The sequence below is a fragment of the Mycteria americana genome, unplaced genomic scaffold (genome assembly GCF_035582795.1).
Source record: "Mycteria americana isolate JAX WOST 10 ecotype Jacksonville Zoo and Gardens unplaced genomic scaffold, USCA_MyAme_1.0 Scaffold_130, whole genome shotgun sequence".
In the NCBI taxonomy this organism is placed as follows: Eukaryota; Metazoa; Chordata; class Aves; order Ciconiiformes; family Ciconiidae; genus Mycteria; species Mycteria americana.
In genome coordinates, this window is record NW_027445470.1 from 46,006 (window position 1) to 59,891 (window position 13,886).

A 13,886-nucleotide genomic window follows, 5' to 3' on the forward strand; every position below is an offset into this window, starting at 1 on the left:
CGCGGCAGCCCCCAGCCCTGTCCAGCCACCCCCACAGCCCAGCAGCTGCAGCTTTTGACAGTGGATAGCTCGAGAGAACGAGCAAGGTGTGTGTGCGGTGTGTGTTTGTGTGTATGGCGTTTGTCTCTCCAAGTTACTGTTAGACGTGATGAAGCCTTGAACATAATTACTAGCGAAAGGTTCAGTTGCCCTAAATTTTGGCATCTGCTGTCATTTCAAGTGGCCAAAGGCATTTCCCAACAACCTCCAAGAAGATGCCCCCAGATGTTGTCTGGTCTCTCAGAGTTGCTCCAGTAGAGCTTGCAGGTCCCTGCACATGTCTTGGGCCATCTCTAGGACCTCACATGGCACCAGGTGTTGGTGTCTGAGCAGCTCACTGCTGCCCTCCATCTCCAGGAATTAGCATCAGAGCTGAGACAAGGAGCTCACATGCAGGTGGCCATTTTGTGCACACCTGAACTGAGGCAAGAGGAATCCCACCTCCTTTCATGGATTTAGATCATAGATTCTGGTGTGCATGGGAGGGACACAAGTCCCTTTCTGGGCCCAGGACTAAAAACACAGGAGGAGGTGCCTCCATTGACTCAGCTGAATGCCTTCCCTCTGCAGGGGTAAAGGAGATCCCTCCCTGGCACTCTCTGGGTGTCCTGCCTAACGATGGGACAAGGAAAGGCAATGTTCCTGCCCAGTTTTTTTCCTGAGAGGAGAAATGGCACTGCTGGGAAGAAGTCTGTCTCCCGCAATGAGAAAGGGAACCTCAGTGATTCCTTCAGCCTGTTTCACAGCAGGTTCCCCTGGAGCCCCAGGGACACCTGAAGGGAGCCCAGAGGGGGAAGCAAATTGGCGCCTTGGGCTGGTCCTTGTGCTGAGCTGGGCTGGGCTCCTGGCACAGAGGGAGCTCCTGGCAACTGGGCAGCGCTGCAGTGACACAGCTCTGCCCAGGAGCAGCTCCTGCGCAAAGCACAGCAGCCCCACAGCCTGACCCTGAGTCCGCAGTCCCCGAGATGTGCCCCTTCCCCACTGCCATGTCTTTGTGCTCTGCTCCCCCCAGTCAGCCTCAGGGGACATCCCGACACCTGGGCAGGCAAGCACCAGCTCTGGCTCAAACCCCAAAGCCTTTTAATAGGAACACACATGAAGGAAGGTGTAAAGCAGGCAATATAAATAGAGGAAATCCCAGCTCTTTCTGCTGCCCGTTGGAAAAAGGAGATGGGTTCCTGATGCTCACGGCTCTCCCAGCTGCACAGACCTCTCCTCCTGGCTGGCTGCACCCAGCTGCACGGCAGGGACGGGCTCTCCGTGCCCAGGGCTCAGGGACTGTTGTGCACTGAGCTCTGGTGTCACAGCCTTGGTGTCCTCAGGGGGATGTACCGGAGACACGTCTTCAGCATCGTCATAGCCTGTGCTCTCCAGGGACAGGGACCGGGCATCTCCCTCAGCTCCAGCGACCCCAGCACTTCTCTGGGAGCGCAGGTTTGCCCCTGCAAGCAGCAAGGCAGGCCGTTGCACGTTCACCCCATGGGGTGTCCCTCCTGGTCTGTACATCACCTTCCTCCCTTCTCCTCACCAGTCCTGAGATGTTCAGCTCCCCCTCCCAACCCCGGTCTCCCCAAGGAAAACTCCCGGGGCAGGTTCCCCCATCCCAGGAGGCTGGGCTCTCAGTACGGCAGCAACTCGCTGGCCGCAGGGGTGGCACCCCAGGAACCAGCAGTGCTATCTTTCCCTCTCACCTCTGGATGCATCCCGGGGCCCTGCTCCCTCCTCTGGCACCCTGGACTTTTCCCAGTCTCCCTGCCCAGGGGCAGGATCCTCCCCAGGGTCAGAAACCTCCCTGGCATCATCATAGCCATCCGCTGGGTCACCTCCGGGCAGGACAGGGATGTCTGAAAGGAGAGGGGAGCTGGTGACAGTGAGAAGAGACATCCTGCAGAGTAGCGGATGGGAGGATGCACAGGGACATGGGGCTCAGACAATGGTGTTGGCAGCACCACAGGAGACCCCCCCCCGCCACATCCTACCCAACTGTGAGGGTGACAGTCAGTGACACTGCTGTCCATCCCATGGCTGCAGGGAGGAGAGATCAACCTCTTCTTGCCCCCTGTTACCTGGTGCTGGCCCCGGACCATCTTCCTCCTTGCTGTCCCCAGGGTAGGGCTGCAGCTTGGTAAGGGACCCCTCTGAATAGGAGCCTGGAGAGAGGCACAGCAGCTTTTATGGGTTGAGCCCCACTGACCCGGCTTGTGGACAGTGCTGCTGGTGACAGGGGAGCTCCAGAGCCAGGGCTGAGGGGAGAGGAGCACTCAGAACTCAGCCTGCTCCCCTGGGACAACCCCATCTCAAAGGGGCTCCCAGAGATGCCCTGGGACAGCACCTTCCCTCACCCCTCAGGCGTCCCATGGGGTGCAGGGGCAGGCAGAGAGGGGCTGTCCCAGGCTGGGATGGGCAGAGCTGGTGGGGGGAAGCTTCTCTCCTGGGCCCGGGACCTGCCGGCTCTCCCCACAGACCCCACAGCCCCAGTGCTGCAGCAACCATGGGCCAGGGGGCTGCAGGAGGTCAGCCCTGGGTGGGCGCCAGGGGAAAGAGCCCTGCAGATGGGCCCCCCATGAGGGACCCTCACCCACCTGAGCCTCTGAACCTCGCCTCCTTTTCCCATGCCGGGCCGTAAGCGATCTCCTCATACACGGCGTCAGGGAAAGGCTCCCAAGCTCTCTCGGAGCCTGCGGACAGAGGCAGGGCTGGCCCAGGGATGGGCAGAGAGGGGAGGGGATCCCGCTCTGCTCCCCCAGCCCTGTTCCCCTGGGCCAGCCCAGGGCTGTCCCCACAGCACAGACCCGCTGCGCTGTCCGGTCACTGCTGCCACTTCCTCAGTGAGGGCAATGTCCCCATGGAGACGGTCTGGGGCAGTGACACCCTCGCACCATCCCCTCAGAGACAGCCCTTGTGCCCCTCTGGACCCTGGGTCAGGCCCCTGGTGCTGAGCTGGGAGCAGTTCCACCTTTCCTCTGCCCCTGGAGCTGCTCCCTCTCTGCCCCATGGATCCATAGCACGGCCCCTGCCCTGCCGCGGGGAGGTCAGGGATGGGTGGAGGAACAGCCTGGGGGCCCGACACCACAGGGACGGACCCTGCTGCCCCACGCTTCTCCCAGCATCTCCCTGCCCCAGAGCCCCCTCCAGGGCTGCCCAGAGCGCTACCAGTGGCACATCCTCATCTGTATGCCCACTCCTCCCATCTCCCCCAGCCCCACTCTGCCATTTCTCTCTTCACCCCATCCCTACATCTGCCCATCTCTGCACTCCCCCTAGCCCTGGCCCATGCTCAGGCAGTCAATGGGGCGGTACGTGGGACAGCAGGCAGCACACACTCTTGTCCCCTCAGCTCTGCCTGTACCGCTCACTGACACCCACAGAACCCTGGCCTTGCCAGGAGACACATTCCCCCGGCATGGCGGGGGAAGGACTCACCTCTGCGCCCAGCCCTGGCGATTCGCACTTGCCCAGCCAGGAGGGCCAGGAGCAGGCAGAGAAGGGCTCCCAGGATGATGCAGATGATAACGGGCAATGAGACTCTCCTGCTGCCGCTCGCACGGCCCGGGGTGGGATCTGCATGGTAGGAGCACAGAAAGGGCAGCACCGGTTCCGAGAGAGGTGGGGGGCTGGGATACCCCAGTGCTCACCCCCATTACACCAGGGGTAGGGGACCCCGGGGGGGAGTGATGGGGAAGCGCCCACTCTGCTGGTTAAACGACAGCCCTCCCCAACCTCCCCCACTGCTACCCCGGTGCCTCCTCTTGACAGTTTCCCACCCCAGCAAGGAGCCCCTTCCCTCCGGCCGTGGGTCACAGCCCGGCCTCGGGAGACCCAGCGCTGGCAGGAAGGAGAGGTTACCTGCTCGGGGAGTTGGTGCTGCTGTCCCGGGTGCAGCTGCGGAGGAAGAGAAGGAGAGCTGGGCTGAGAGGGTGGGTGTGCAGGTACCAGGGAGCCTCCTCTCTGGCACGCGCTGTGTGTGTGTGCACGTGTGTGTGTGTGTGCAGACATCCCTGACACATCCCACCCAAATTGCCTCTCCTGCAGGGCTGCTCAGGGTCGCTGGGACAGAGCCCAGGGCCCTGCTCTGGGCCATGGACAGGATGGCGTGGGCAGCCCCAGAGATGCCCCTGGCAGCTGCAGGGCCCCACGAGCAGAATCTGGAGGACATCCAGCCCCACAGAAGCTGCTGCCCACTTGGCCCCAGGCTCCCATGCTCTGCAGGGACAGCCATGCTCTCAGGAGCTCTGGAGCCATGATGGGACCCAGCAGGGAAAACGCCTGCCCCAGCTCCTCGCCAATACCCCCGTGAGGGGTCCCAGCCCTGCCGCTCACCCGAGCAGCGTACGGCAGCGTCCTCCTTATGCTGGCAGGCACCGCTGTCCCCAGGCCGGGCCCAGCAGTCCTGCAGAGATGGCTCTGTCCCCCGGCATTCCACCTGCTCCAGCCAGATGGGGCCCGTCCCCTCCCCAAATGCAGCCTCGTCCAGGGCAGACACTGCAGGGCCACAGCCCAGCTGCCTGCATGCCACCGCGGCATCCTGCATGTCCCAGGAGTCGTCGCACACCGTCCCCCAGGAGCCGCCGTGCCAGATCTCCACTCTGCCTGAGCACCCATTCTCGCCTCCCACGGCACGAATCTTCTCGCTGTCTGCAGAAGGCAGAGACCCTCAGAGCACTGGCACTGCAGGCAGAGCCCTGCCAGGGGAGAGGGGCCTGCAGAGGAGCAGCGACCTGTGCAGCTCGTGGAGTTTGGGCACACGGTCCCCAGCGCCGGGGGCGTTTCTGGCCGTCTCCCTGCAGAAGGAAATGCTGGGGTGAAGGGGCTGCTGCAGGGGGTGGTGCAGCAGAGAGGGGGGCTGAGCTCTGCTTGTGCCTCCCCATGCAGCCTCGCTCCCGGCAGCAGCTGAACCCCGGTCATTCAGGGACACGCACGGCACTGTGGGGCACCCTGACTGCTCAGCCCCAAAGGCTCCCTGGTTCACAGAGCAGCAGGAGGGCGTCCATGGAGGGGACGCTCCTCAGAGCCCTGGCTGGGCTCTTCTGAGACCTTGCCTGGAGACACCTCTGCCTCCCACGGGTGCTGCTGGGAGCCCAGCTGGCAACTGCTGGTGAATGTGTGGGGCTCTGAGAGCTGAAATCCTGTTTGTGCCCCCAGCAGCACAAGGGTCTGGCATGCAAAGGAAAAGCCCCTGCGGGCTGTGTCTCTGCGTTTGACAATGCCCAGCAGGGAGCAGGAGCTGGGGTGACGCTGGTGGCTGGGGGGGTGAGAGTTACCATTGCAGGTGATGTGGGTCTCGTCTCGCAGGTCATCGCATGACCATGGGTCCCAGGGCGCGGAGGGACACTGCCAGAAGGAGCTGTTTCTCTCCCCACACTGCACGCGATCCAGCCAGGCGGGGCCAGGCAGCCTGCCATAGGTCGGGTATGGTTCCAGGTACCCTCCGTCCCCGCAGCCCAGCTCCTTGCATGCCAGCGACACCGTTTTGGGAGTCATTGAGTTTGAGCAGACGCTCCCCCACGTCCCGTTATAGAAAACCTGCAGGCGCCCGGAGCAGTTGCTGCTGTTCTCCAGCCTCAGGGCCACGAACTCTGGGAGGAAAGGCACCGCATGGGAACAGGCTGGTCCGGGGCTGTGGGAGCAGGGATGCCCCTGCACCCCCAGGCCCTCAGCCAGGCAAGGCATGGCCAGCAAGTCCCCCTTGCAGCCATGGGCAGAGAAAAATCCCTGACTGACAGACACCCCTGCCCTCCACGCTAATCCTCCAGGATGGCTCAGCTCCCCAGGGCCCCCCGGGTGGGACTGAGGGGACCCATGCGTGGGCGTAGCCAGGGTGGGCTTGGGCAGGGGCTCAGAGGCGGCCATGAACAGCCTCGGCCGTTGCCAGCTCTCCCCTTGTCCTGGCCTCCCCGGGCACTGGGCTCCCGGACCAGGTCCCAGCACAGACCTGAGCAGACGACTCCTGCGTCCTCCTTGTGCCCACAGTTGTCTTGCGCCCAGGACCCTGCCGGGCAGTCCCAGAGAGCAGCTTCGGCCCCGGAGCAGTTCACGCCCTGCAGCCAGATCCGACCGGAGCCTTTCCCAAAGTGAGCAGAGCCAACCGCCTGCGCCGCCCCTCCGCAGCCCAGCTGGTGGCAAACGACGGTGGCGTCGGGCAGGTCCCAGCCATCGTCACAGACGGTCCCCCAGCTGCCCTGGTAGTAGATCTCCACTCTGCCAGCGCAGCGCCCGGGCCCATTCACCAGCCGGACCTGCCGGCTCCCTGCAGCAGGAAGAAAGCCCAGCTGCCATCAGGGGCCGGCTGCCCACCCAGCCCAGAGCCTGGGAGGGCCCGTGCAGTGCCACTCACCCCAGCAAACGACCCCCACGTCCTCTGCAATCCCTGCTGCCAGCGCGCTCTCGGGCACGGAGGTGTTGCAGAGGTTCAGCCTGGCCTCGTGCCCTGCGCACCGCACCCCTCGCAGCCCCACGGGACCCGTCCCTCTCTCAGGCTTCGGGGGGTTGTAGGCTGCCTCTGCCTCTCCGCACTGCAGCTGCCGGCACACCACGCTGGCCTCCTGCATGTCCCACTGGTCATCCAGGACTCTGCCCCACGTCCCGCGCTGCAAGATCTCCACTCGCCCGTCGCACCGGCTCCCTCCACCCACCAGCCGCAGGGATGAGGAGCTGTCTGGGCCTGGGGAGAGCAGCCATGCCCCAGCCCTCAGCAGCACCAGACAGCCCAGAAACCTGCAGCACCTCTGCAGGCTCTGGAACCCTCACGGTGCCCTGAAGCTCACCCACCTACCCCCAGCCCTCTGTGGCAAGCTTCAGGAGCAGCTTTCCACATGGCTGGTTTCCCCGTCCTTCAGCCTTCCTGGGCAAGACCCTCTCTGCTCTTGCTGGGCCAGAGCCACCCAACACGTCCCTGCTGAGGCAGCTGGGGCAGCTCCCGCAGGAGGGAGCAGCAGCCGGCGGTGGCCTGGGGACAGGCAGCACCAGGACAAGCCTTGCCCAACCTCAGTGCTGGCATTGGCACTGCTGAGCCATGGGGCAGAGCCCACACGTCTCTGCCCTCTGCATCCCTGCGGACCTGGGACTGGGAGCCTGTGTCGCTGGCAGGGATCAGAGCAAGGGGGACCTGCCCGATCAAACAGGAACAGTTTGGGACTTGTGCTGACCAGGAGTGAGGGCAAAGCCCAGCCCTGCTCTGCAGCTCACACCCCTGCTCTGCTGCTGCTGCTGCTGGGGCACCCAGACACCCCTGTGGGTGTGGGATTGGGCTCTGTGGGACTCACCTGAGCAAATGACAGCAGCGTTGCTCTCCTGGGAGCACGGCGAGGCCCCCAGGGCGGTCACTGGACACTGTCCCAGGTGGGCTTCAGTCCCGTTGCAGTGGAACGAGTCTCTCCAGACAGGGCCGGGTCGTCTCCCAAAACGCCCTCCTCTGGGAATGGACTCCGCAAACCCACAGTTGAGGTGACGACAGAGAACGTGGGCGTCCGAGAGATCCCAGCGGGAGGCACAGAGGGTGCCCCAGGTCCCCAGCACCTCAACCTCCACCCTTCCCTCACACGCCGTGCTGCCGTTCCCCAGCCTGAACCCTGTGTACTCTGCGGACAGAGAAGGATGAGACAGGCCAGACTTGTGCTTTTGCTCCCTCGGGAAGTGGAGGAGTGGCCAAATGGAGGAGAACCTGCCATCCTCCTCCTTCTGCACAATTTTAGGACTGCAGACAACCACAATCAGCCCTTCTGTCCTCATGCCCAGCACAGCACAGTCCCTGCCCTGCTCCCCTTCTCCCAGCACAGCGCTGGATAAGTAACACCCCACCCTGAGTCCTTACGTGTGCAGGTGACACCAGCGGCGTTTGCGTGGGTGCAGGGCTGGTCCCTGGGGGATCCCCTGGGGCAGGAGATGAGTAAGGATTCATTCCCCACACACTGCAGCTCTCTGTTCCAGAAGGCACCAGCCCCTTCTCCAAAGTGAGCTGCCCCAGGGACGGACAGGGCTGTGCCACACTGCAACTCCCTGCAGACCACATCGGCAGCTTTGGGACCAAAGCCTGAGTCACAGACAGTTTTCCACTGGTTCCCATCACGGATCTCCACGCGTCCTGAGCAGGGGCTGTCCCCTCCGACCAGCTGGACAAATCCTGGAGCAACCAAAGACCCCTGTGAGTTCCCAGAGCCCTCTGGCAGTAACCTGCCCACATCCCACCTAATCTCCAAGGAGGCCATAGGCAAAGAGCCCCACAAGCACCCCAGCAGCTCCCAGTGGCTGCTGATGGCACAAACACACCAGGGACCCCCTGCCGCTCCCCATGCATCCTCACAGCACTTGTGGGTTTGCTTCTCTCCCAAACGCCCAGCCGCAGGCACTGCTCAGACAAACTGCTGCCATCCTGCAGACCCTGGGCTTCCTGGCACCAGCCACAGGCACTGCAGCACCCGGGGCACAGGGAGACTGGCCAAGGCACTGTTGGTTGCTGCAGCCTGCTCTGCCTGCTGAGCTCAGGGCCAGGCTGAGGAACCCCTGGAACCGCCAGAAACACAGCCTGGTCTCAGGGTGGTCTCAGGCTGTTGGGACACTGCTGTTAGATGGACCATGCCAGAGGGTACAGGCATGGCACAGCTGTATCTGCAGTCGGTGTCTGCACCAGCCCCCCACTCTGGCACCTGTCCGGGGAGAGGGTCCTCAGCCAGGGCCAGAGTGCACTGCCAGGCACGCACATCCCCATCAACGGGCAGGCAGAGGGCAGGAGAGCGGGCAGAGGAGCAGCCGTGGGCTGACACGAGCTCCCCGTGCAAGGACAGGCGCCGAGGACAGTGCAAGTGCTGGCAAAGCCCCTGTGGCACAGGGCAACCAGGGGCTGGGGTGGGCAGGAGAGGCTGGGCAGCGGGTCAGCACTGACAGCATGGGGCCATGTCCATGTGGGCTGGCTCTTGTGGGGTGACCCTGGGAGAGGAATGGGGTGCCCTGTGCCGCCCTGCTCCTCTGCCCGAGGCCAGCGCTTTTCCCCTTTGAGCAGCCCCTTTGCTTAGGCCGAGGGACTCATGCCTGCCAGGAGGCAAAACTCAAAAGTCCCCGGCAACTCTGCGCCCTTCCCCAGGGATGTGGGTGGCCTCATGAGCAGCTCTCGGTGCTTCTGGCATGGGGGGACCTGGCCCCTGGCAATGCCAGACAGGTCCTGGCTGAATGGGAGACGAAAGATGGGAACCAACAGACACCAAGGGCAGGGAGGAGGATTCATCTCCCAGTGCAGGCAATGACCGAGGGTGGGCTGAGCCACCTCAGGGGCCAGGCACGGGGTGGGCACCCGGGGTGGGTTTCCACTGGTCTTTCCTCAGGGACCATGGACACCAGCAATGACAGTCCCAGCTTGGCAGTGTGACCAACCACCCTGGGCCTTGCTCTGGTGTCCACTCGTTGTCCCTGAGGGCACAGCCAGGTCCCTTCCCCATCCTGGCCTCAGAGGTGGGGAACAGGCTGGCCCCTTACCTGAACACGTCACTCCAGCGTCCTCACTGTGATAACAGTAGTCGATACCCCATCCGCTGTGTGTGCAGTCAGACAGGGCAGACTCGGTGCCACCACAGCCAACCTCATTCATCCAAATGGGGCCAGATCCTGGCCCAAAATGTCCATACTTAGGAGCTTCAAGAGCAGACCCACAGCCCAGCTGCTTACAAACCACTGTAGCATCCTGCAGGTCCCAGTAGTCATCACACACAGTCCCCCACTGGCCCTGGTGTTTCACCTCTACTCTTCCAGCACAGCGCCAGCCGCCATTCGCCAGCCTCACCTCCGCAGCCCCTTCAAACATCAACACAGGAATGGTCAGGAGAGTGCTGAGCCCCACAGTGCAGGTCTGGAGGTCCCCCCTGCCTGGGCCGAGTCACAGGCACCAGGGTGGGATCCCACCCTCCTCCTTCTGGGCTGTCCCTGGGGCAGTGTGGGGGTCCCTCCTCTTCCCATGGGCTGCAAAGTGCTGGGGGTGCCCAACAGCAGACCTCTGGGCCCTTCACCACCCCCACAGCCTGCGGCACCTCCTCCCAACTCAACGAATCCTTGCCCCACACTGTGCCCGGCCCTGCACAGGGCACCCTCTCCTCACCAGCCCAGCAACCCCTGTACGGCCCCGTGCCCCCAGGCCCACAGCTCCCTCTCCCACCCACAGAGGCACAGGGAAAGGCACAGGGTCCATTGACTTGAGCACCTTCTGCCCCTCGTCTCAGTGGCACCTGCAAAGAAACCCCATTCTCAGCGGTATCCTGCTGACCCCACTGGTGCCTGCTGGACCCAGGCAGTGGGACAAGAGAACAGGCACTTACCCCTGCACTGCTGCACCCAGAGGAGCAGCCACAGCACCCGAGGGGACAGGACTCCCTCCATCTCCATCCTGAGCCTCCTGCCCTGCTGGCACGGCCCTCTTGCGGTCCTCTCCCTCTCACGGCTCCGGGGGACTCATGGGGACAATGATGATGGGAGGGTAATATATCTCTGCAGATGCCGACCCAGCTGCAGGAGGAGCCAATCGAAGCAGCAGCACCTTTTTAGACATTATCGGGAGCTGTCTCCCCTCTGACACAGCCCAGTCCTCCAATGAACTTCTCCAGCGCCGTTCATGACCATATATGAGGGACGTATATGTCCTGCTGCAGGTGTCATGATCGCTGTGATGGGGGATCGTCGTGGGACAAGCTGGGTGTGGAGGGGAAATGGGTCTGTCACCCTTGCACCCTGCTGTGGGACTGGGAGCACTGAGCACCTCCTATGCGGGGCTCATTCAGGAACCCATGAGGCAAGTGTCCAGCCAAGCCCGAGCTGTGGGAACCACGGAACTGGGACTGCACCGGGATCTGTGTCAGGACGGGAAGGAAACAGCCCCTGCCCCTGCTACAGACCCCGCTGTGCTGGGAGCAGCAGCTGGGAAAAGGCTTTGGCCAGGGGAAGAGCTCCATGCCAGGAGTGCTGGCTCGCGCACCCGTCCCTGGAGAGCCCCACGGTGAGTCCCTCGCAGGAGCCGGAGCTGGGACGTGTCCCTGTCCCGGCAGCAGCTGTGCAGCCCAGAGGCTCAGCCGTGTCCCTGACTCTCAGCCTGTCAGCGAGGGGCCGTTATTCCCCGCGGGTGGATCGGGAGCTGGAGCCTGCAGGTGCACAAACCACAGCCCACGTGGCCTCGCAGCACTCGCCGCGCTCCCCGCGCAGCGCCCGGGCAGGAAGTCTGTGGTTTCCTCCTGGCACCGTGCCCAGGCACATCCCTGCGGTGCCCCCGAGCCACCCCCACCCCGACTGCCCCAGCCAGGGCTCCAGGGGCTGCTCCTTCGGCCTCGCAGACACGGGGCCGGGCAGATCCCGTCCCCCGTGATGCCCCTCTGCTACACACGACCGCTCCACACTCAGCCCCGTGGCCACGGGGTGCCATCGGTGACGTGACCTCACATCCCTCCGACTGCCACCGCTGTATGCTCAGGAGTTTTACTGACAGTGACCTCACACCCTCCTGCTTCTGCTGCTGCGTGCTCATGAGTTACACTGTCACACGCCTGTGTGTGCTGTGTACGGGCTTCTGCTGACGATGGTTCTTCCCAAAAGCCATATTTGGGTGGGGTATAACCGTTATGTTGATGACATCAGGAGCACCCACACAAGCCATAGGCCTGCTCTTGCCTAAAAGCTACTCCGGCACCAGGGAAATCACAAGCTCGTACACAAGCCATGTGCATAGTCCTGGCCTATCCGCCACTCAGCCGCAGGTGTGATGTCATAGCATCTAAACCTGCCAAGTGCCTGCTCCTGGCCTATCAGGTATTCAGACACCAATGACCTCACAAACACCTACACAAGCTATTGGTCTGCTCCTAACCTATCATCTACTCAGGCACCAGTGACACCACAACAACCTCCACCACCCATGGGCCTGCTGCTCGCCTATCAGATACTAGGGCAGCAGTGACTTCACAAGCACCTACACAGCCCTCGTCCTGGCCTATCAGCTAATCAGTCACAAATGACCTTGCCAACAGCTACACAAGACAGATGCTTACTCCGGGCCTACCAGCTTCGCAGGCACCTGTGACCTCAAAAAATCCAACACAAGACATGTTTCTCCTGGTCTACCAGTTACTCGGGCATCACTGACATCACCAAGACATTCACAAGCCATGTGCCAGCTCCTGGCCTATCATCTACTCAGACACCAGTGACCTCACAGGCACCTACACAATCCATAGGCCTGTTCCTGTCCTACTAGCTCCTCAGGCATGAGTGACCTCATAAGCACAGACACAAGCCACGGGTTGGCTCCTGGCCTGTCAGCTATTCAGCCGAGAGTGAACTCACAGGTACGTATCTGCCTATTTGCCATGTACTTGCCGTTGAGGTACTCGGGCTCCAATGACCTCACAAGCACCTATACAAGCCATGTATCTGGTGCTGGCATATCAGCTATCAGGCACCAGGGACCTGACCACCACATATTCACCTCTTTGCTCTCTGCTCACCTATGAGATACAAGGGAACAAGTGACCTCACAACCTCCTACACAAACCATGAGCCTACTCTTGGCCTATCGGTTGCTCAGGCAGCAGTGACCTCACAAGCATATACCAACCTATTTGCTATGTGCTCGTCTTTTGGGATGGCTCCAGCTGACAGCTAAACACCTAACCAGTCCCTCGCTCTTTCCCTCCCAGCACGATGGAGGAGACAACTGGAAGGGCAGAAGCAAGGAAAAAACCCACATGGGTCAAGATAAAGACAGTTTAATAAGTGGAGGGGGAAAAAAAAAGGAAAGAAGGCATGGAGAGGCAATCACTCACACCAGCAGACCGATGCCCAGCCAGTCTCCAGCAACGGCTACTTTGTGGAAACTCCCCTCCAAGTTTTAGCACTTAACAAGGCACCGTATGACCTGCAATATCTCTTTGGTCCGTTCGCGTCAGCTGTCCTGACTTTGTCCCCTCCAATCCTCTCGCCCACCCCCAGCCCCCTCGCTGGGGGGTCAGAATGAGAAACAGAGAAGGCCTTGACGCTGTGCCAGCACTGATCAGCAATAGCTACAACAGCAGTGTGTTATCAACACTGGTTTAGCCACCAGCACAAAGCACAGCACCATGAGGGCTGCTATCAAGAAAATTCACTCCGTCCCAGCCAGACCCCGGACAATCTCCAGCCCTTATTCCAGACCGTTTGCACCCTGCTCGGGTCCTGCAGTATTCAATGAATTTGCATCAACCACCACTGCTCCCTTTCCCATCCTTTGACATGACAGACACTGTACTGGGTTTGGCTGGTGTGGCTCCAGTGGACCTGGGCAAGTCCCAGCCCACTCCTGACTTCTCCCCTCACTCAGTCAGATGGAGTTTTTGAAACATTTGATCAGCTCATCAACCTAAGGACAAGGAAAAACATGTAGCACCAGCCTGCACCCCACAATGGTCTTGCACGTAGCTGTGAAATTCCCCCAAACCATGGGGAATGTTCCCCACCACCCCCCTTCTTAGTGTGACACCTCAAAATGCAGTTTGCCCTTCACAGGCCCATTGGCTGGTTTTCCTCATTCATGTGGTTCTCGTGAGGATCCTCTTCAGGCCTTTTCCTCTTTGTTCCCCTGAACATGCTCTTCTGAGGTTGGCATTTTGTCCTGCTTTTCCATTTTCACAGCCCACATGGCCTGTGCCTTGCTGCCCCATGCAAAGCCCAGAGTCTGTCCCAGTAACCCTGCATGGCCGCCCTGCTGGGCTGGGCTGGGATGTGGGGGCCTCCCAGTCCAGCTCACAGGACTGGGCTCTTCTTTGCACGTGCCCGCATTTGTTATGGGGTCCCTTGGAGGCCTCCTAGGAGGGGGCCACCGCCCATGGGCATGTTCCAGCTTGTCC

General features: G+C 61.8%; 1 pseudogene; it reads right to left on the minus strand.

The window, feature by feature from the left end:
• Positions 1 to 1,224: 1,224 nt before the first annotated feature.
• On the minus strand, positions 1,225 to 11,533 carry LOC142403173 (scavenger receptor cysteine-rich domain-containing protein SCART1-like; annotated as a pseudogene).
• Between the last annotated feature and the right edge of the window lie 2,353 nt (positions 11,534 to 13,886).